This window comes from Leuciscus leuciscus (assembly GCF_965113295.1).
Source record: "Leuciscus leuciscus genome assembly, chromosome: 16".
Lineage (NCBI taxonomy): Eukaryota > Metazoa > Chordata > Actinopteri > Cypriniformes > Leuciscidae > Leuciscus > Leuciscus leuciscus.
Window position 1 is genome coordinate 30,371,329 of NC_138740.1, and position 7,110 is coordinate 30,378,438.

Sequence of the window (7,110 nt, forward strand, 5' to 3'; positions counted from 1 at the left end):
ATTGTTCCAAATCCACAAGACTTTTGTTTATCTTCAGAACACAAATGAAGGTATTTCTAATGAAATCTAGAGAGATTTCTGTCCCTCCATTGAAAGTCTATTCCCCCAAACCTCTGATGCATTAAAACGCTCATAAATAAATCATAAAAAAGTCTTCTGAAGATACACGATCACTTTATATGATGAACAGATTTAATTTAGGATTTTGTTCACACATAAACATTGATCAGTGAACCTGCATATATAGCTTATAAATTTGGTAAATAGAAGCTCAAGCATGCTTGCAGGTTCGGTTGAGCTTCTTTTTATGCCCGCTGATCAATGTTTATATAGGAATAAAAGTCTAAATTAAATCTGTTCATCATATAAAGTGATCATATCTCTTCAGAAGGCTTGGATTAAACCACTCGATTCATAGAGATTTATTTTATGATCTCTTTAAGGACGTTTTGAACCATCAGAGTTTTGTTGAATAGACTTTTAATGGAGGGACAGAAATCTGATTTCATTCAAATATCTTCATTTGTGTTTCGAAGGTGAACAAAAGTCTTATGGGTTTGGAACGACATGAGGGTAAGTAAATGAAAGACAGAATTTTAACTTTTTGGGTGAAGTAACCCTTTAAGGAGTCCATAATGAATTTGTATTAGTTTTTATTCATTACTTTTGTTAGTTTATTAATTATTGGCAGCTTTTGGAGAATGTTTCGCTATGTTAGTTAAAATTAATACCAACGAGCAACGCAGTGCCTTTACACATCAAAATGAAGGCAAACCTTCAATCTACCTGTAATGCCACTTCCCATACACAAAATAAATATATTTGAAATATATTTTCAGGATATATTTTGGAATATATGCAAATATTTGAAATTGGCCCAATAAATATATTTCATACTTATATTTTTGTTATATTTCAGAATATATTTCAATGTATTTTTTTCTGTATGGGTCCCCAAAAGTGTCAACAATATATGTGGCATATATTCCAAATACATTGAAATATATTCTGAAATATAACAAAAATATATGAAATATAATGAAATATATTTATTGGGCCAATTTCAAATATTTGCATATATTCCAAAATCTATCCTGAAAATATATTTCAAATATATTTCTTTTGTGTATGAGTTATAGGAGTCCTAAAATTTGAGACCCATGAATAAACAACCTTCTCATTCACCTCTACAAACGTGATCACAGCAATTATTCGATAATTAGCATTGGTGCATCACTTCCACCGGCTAATTGCAGAAAGCTTTTAAGAAGTAACCACAAACACTGGACTCATCTAAATTAGAGGTGCAGAGGCGATTCACGCCCTTAATTTATTTGTAATTTGATGTTCGCTTACTAAACTGCAGGGCCATTCCATGGTAACCATTAAACACATGGCTTTTGGGAAGGACAATATCATTTTCTCAGTGCTGGGGGTGACAATTATCGGAAAAGAAACCGGAAAATATAGTGGGTAATAGGTATGTAATTCAGTTCAGTCTTTCATTAATCTTGCTTGAGTGTCAACTTTTTAAAACAAACAGAAATTGAGTCAGATTTGCATTTTATTTTGTGATTTTACTGGAGTGTTGAGTTGAAAGAGTTGGGTTGAAAAGGAACATGCAGTGACAATCATGCCACACAAATATTGTTACGTATTTGTCGCCTATAACCCGCTCCATCACTGACTAGAGAGAAGGATATTACTTAAAGGGATAGTTCACTTTGAAATTAAATTTTGGTATGTTTTAGCTTACCTCAAGGGCATCCAAGATGTAGGTGTCTTTTTTTCCGCAGTAGTTTCAATTTTGATATTTTTAGGTCAAACCGTTCTTGTCTGTCAGTCATATAATGCAGGTCGATGGTCACTGTCTCAAAGAGCATGCACAGAGTCCAAATTAAAACAATTCCCCATCGTCCAAATTAAACAATTCCCCATCGTAAGTACACATTGATGGCCTAAGACACGAAACGAGCGGTTTGTGTGAGAAAACGAACAGTATTTATATCGTTTTTACCTCTTGAACTCAGCCACGTCCAAGTGATCTGAGAGCGCGGGCGGGTATAGATATATACACTAGATGTCGCCTTGGCTACGGTTTCGTATATATCTATACCCGCCCGCGGGTTTGAACGGTTTGACCTAAAAATATCAAAATTGAAACTACTGCGGAAAAAAAGACACCTACATCTTGGATGCCCTTGAGGTAAGCTAAAACATACCAAAATTTAATTTCAAAGTGAACTATCCCTTTAAAGGATTAGTTTACCCAAAAATGATAATTCTGTCATCATATACTCACCCTCAAGTTGTTCCAAACCTGTATGAATTTCTTTCTTCTGCTGAACACAAAAAATATATTTTGACGAATGTCAGTGACCAAACAGCTGATGAGCCCCATTGACTTCCATAGTATTCCCCCCCCCCAACTGTTTGGTTACTCATATTCTTCACAATGCTCTTGTGTTCAGCAGAAGAAAGACATTTCTATAGCTTGGAACTATTTGAGGGTGAGTAAATGATGACAGATTTTTCATTTTGGATGAACTATCCCTTTAACGTTGGTATGAAACAGAAGTTGTGATCGTTTTTTCTTACCTATTGTGACGTATATCAGAGTGAAATGTCTTCTCGAACAAGAAAAAATGTAGTGTGGGACTTGGTTTTGTCCATCAGGAGTTGATTGGATTGTTGAATCATTGTGGTTTGCTATTGGTCGATCTCATGTGAGTGACGGGATGTCCCACCCTAATGCCAGTAAACACATAATCAGAGAAAATAGGTGTGTTGGACATAGGCTGAGTCTGGATGTAACCGATCGGCGAGAGTTGCCGAGTGCAGGCAACGGAGAAAAACGGAGACGTGAAGTCGGACACTTTCTGCTTCCCGTAGTGACTGCTCACGTGGTGTTTGCATACTTTACCACAGCTGAAGTGAAATAAATGCAATATTTGTCAAATACACAGACGTTTCAGATACGTTCCTATTTAATACTTTATGATGGCCTACTGCTAAATACAGCATATTTGAACAAGAATAAAGTTCAACATAAGCCTATAGCCTACTATTTAAATACCAATGTAGTGGGGTCTACGTTTTTCATCAGTTTTATTTTGATAAACACAACACAATATAACACCGTGATTACATGAAAAGCGCTTTTACTGTTATAAAAAACAGATTTGTGAATATTAGTGGAACTGAAGGTGTGAGAATAAACACGAAACAAGCGTGATCATTGTCATGTTTTTATAAAGTTTTTATAACTGCTAAGAGGAGGATTCCGAGTGAAGAATCCTCAGATAACCTATTAAACAACTGCTGTTTTCAACACATGTGAAGAGAGACCACATTACCACTGGTTTTTAGGACTGAGATGAAAGAAGGGGCCTGAAGCCCCCTAATTAGCATCTACCACTGCCTATGTATTTTTTATGTGCCTATAAAGGCGTCAAATGAGGACATAGTTAGCAACTTAGTATCAAAAACAGCAAGTTGCCATGTGAGCATTTGATTGGCAGGTTCTGTGATAAACTGTCCTTAAATGCTGGGCTCAGACCAATGCAAAGGTCATTATGTGATATGCATCTGTCACAACCGCTGCCATTCCCTTGAAAACAAGAACATCAGAGATTAATTATCAAATAGCCAGAGCTTTAATGAGGGGAACGAAAAGGTCACTGAAGCTCCATAACACATGCAAAATGGGGCATTGCTAAGCTGGGCTCCCTTGAATATGACATCTTATGCAATTAGGCAATCCGACAGGGACGAACATGTTAAGGGAAAGCTATGCAAACTAACATCAGAGAGCCCGCCCTCCTGTAGAGGGAGAGAAGAGTGAAGTGGTCACAGATGCATGTGTTTACCTCTGAAAAGCCTCTACAGTATAGAGTGCTGATATCATTTGAAATGAGTCATAGCTGAGCCTGAGACTGATGGGGGAAATAACGAGCCTAGCCAAATGCATTCGAGATTTACTTAAAGTCAGCATTAAATGTAAAATGACCAGTCACAGTTTGCTTTTTGCCGTGACATTTAGGATCAAGTAAATATATATAAATATACAGTATATATACAGAAGTCAACATTTGAAGTGGATCAAAACCTTTCATCAAAGTTATACATGAATTTTGAACAATACCCATTCTTTTCTTAGGACAACTTTGATTCACTTTTTTGATCTACTTCAAATGTTGACAACTGTATACATATATATATATGAAGAGTTCAGATGCAAAAGCCTCTAAGTGCCATCTGAAATTTTCTTCTAGAATGATCATTTTTATAAAGCTTGTATATTTAGGTTAAGTAATTTCACTTAAATGACAATTAATAGGTCATTTGCATTGTCATTTAAGTGAAATTATTGAACTTAAATATACAAGCTTGATAAAAATGATCATTCTAGAAGAAAATTTCAGATGGCACTTAGAGGCTTTTGCATCTGAACTCTTCACATATATATATATATATATATATATATATATATATATATATATATATATATATATATATATATATATATATATATATATATATATATATCAGATATAGATATTCATACATGTGTCTAACTTGCACTCAAATGTTCATGGACCCGTTTTAACCGTTCCAATATGGCGGACGGCTTACAACAGCCCATAGAAACAGCTACTAATAATGCATCTATGTATCTATTCCCATTGCCAACTCTGAACATTACCGTTGCTGAATGCCATATATATATACAGTACACTGAAATATTTGACTGTCTGTCTCAGTATTTTGAGAGCATAGTAATCTGTCATTTCTTTGCAGAATCATTCATAATGTTTTTTTGTTTTTTTTACCAGGAAACAATTATTTATAAAACTAGTTGAAATAGCGTGAACTGTTGGCTTTAACAAATGTGTATACCATGGATTAACAACCTCATAGTATCACGGGGTGTATGCAGGAATACAGACAAAGGCAGAAGAATAAAGTTCCAACGACGTTAAATGCTCAAAATCCACATGCAAACAGGCATTAGCAAAACACCACTAAATGTGACAAAGAGAGAAGACAGGGGTACAACTATATAGCGAACTAAACAAGGTAATTAATAGAACACAGCTGGAACAAATGAACTAATAATGATGTGACCATGGTAACTAAAGAATGGCGGGAAATCAAACTAAGACAGACATGAACTGAAGAAATACAAACTAAAAGTCCTTCAACTGAATAAAACGGAACATAATGGTGACACATAGCTCACAGTAAGGCTGTCTTTAAAGGTTTATGTTTTCAAGTAAATTTCCCTATGGAGAAAATGAATGGGATTTTTACTTCCAGAACCTGACTGTTGCGCTCTATTATAATACCAACACACCAAACACTCATATTTGACAATTTAAAAAAATTGCATTTAATAGATTTTCATTCCTCTGTTTGGTGTTCATGAGGTAGAGGTGATCATTTGCTCTTATTAAGGCTGTAGTTAAATCTCTTGCTACAACATACAAAACAGTTGTTTCTCAGATATCTCTAAGTGCTTTTAGACAGCGAGAAGTGTGAGAAGAGCAGGACCCATTGGTCCAGTTATCTCTAACAAGCCTTTGGAAAAATGCCAGACAGCAAACATGTGCTCTAAGTCATTACATGCGTGGGTGAAATGCATCATGTCTTGAATAAAAATGCAGTGTATACAGCCTATAGCCTGTTTATTTTTGTGTATTTATTACCATTTTGAATTCAGGGAATTTATCATTTCAGTGGTTCTGTAAAAGTGAATCTCATCTGTCCAGAACATGTCAGAAACGTGAGGTGTTTCACCACAAAATGTAAAGAAAGAAATTATATTTTAATAAAGATTATTTTAGGATTATTATTGGATATCATGAATTATTTGTTGTAAAACATTTCATTTTGGTTCATTTAGATTTAGAATAATGGCAAGGACAAAAATGTCAATGCATGGCAATGAGAATTATGGGGGGAAATGTGTCATGAAAATAATGTTACAATGCAAATAATCTTAATGGTCCTAAAATAAGCCTAATTTTAACGGCAAATATTATTTAAAGGTACAATTTTGGTCCTCTAGTGGTTATAAAACAAAACTGCATGCATTTTGTGGCAGAACGTTGTTCTGGTTGTGCTTTGGCTTCGAATTAATGTACCCATTCATTGACACAGTGCTTCCTTGAAAATAAATTTTACATATGGCAGTTTAATAAAACACTTTACTCGTATACTTGACAGGTGACGTATGTAGGCCTACATAATTTCCTACGAAAACCATCCAGGCAGGTCTAAAATATACACACTAATAGAGGCTCACCATAGTGAATCAGGATAAGTCAAAACACATTTTGGAAGAAGGATTAATGATGTATTGACTCATTATACTCATCATATTTATTTCATTTTGATGCTAATGTGAAATGTGACTAGGAAATGTTTTATTCCCCAAAGCATTTTTGTTAATAAAGATAAATATAACCGGTTTCAAATAGTGAGTGTATATATTCTAGGAAATTAAAAATGAAGTCTTAGTTTGCTTATGGGAGCAACTCAACATCTCTGATTAGTTCTGGATCTCAGCCAGATAAACAGACGTCTCTGAGGACTCACCTCAACTCGACAAACAAATCTCCTTCTCTTTCATACATTTAAGCCCACAATTCATAACTCTGCATCTGTACAACCTGCATTATTATGTAAATCTATCTTCACATTTTTATGTGCCTGTCTGTGCGAGCTGTTCACTGTAGGACCACATGTTCTGGGTATCTGACCTGGTGAGGCATGACACCAGCTGGTTTTACAAATGTGTTAGCCTCCCTGGCTTACAACGCTAGCTCATTAGCTAGAATCAGATGTTGTTCTGCAGGGCAAGAACAAATGTCATCAGGGTATTCTGCACTGAAAGACTGAACAAGCACCTTGGCCCTGTCTCAATTCACATACAATTATACAAGATACTATGTAGTAGCTAGAGCTGGGAACTAAATGGCCTCCACTGCTATCCGAAACAACAGTTTATATTATTGAAATTAAATGGATGAAACCAAAGAAGACATTTCTGGGTCATATTTCACCCTAAAATCAGCTTAAAATGAGAGAAAAGTCCTTATGAAGCCC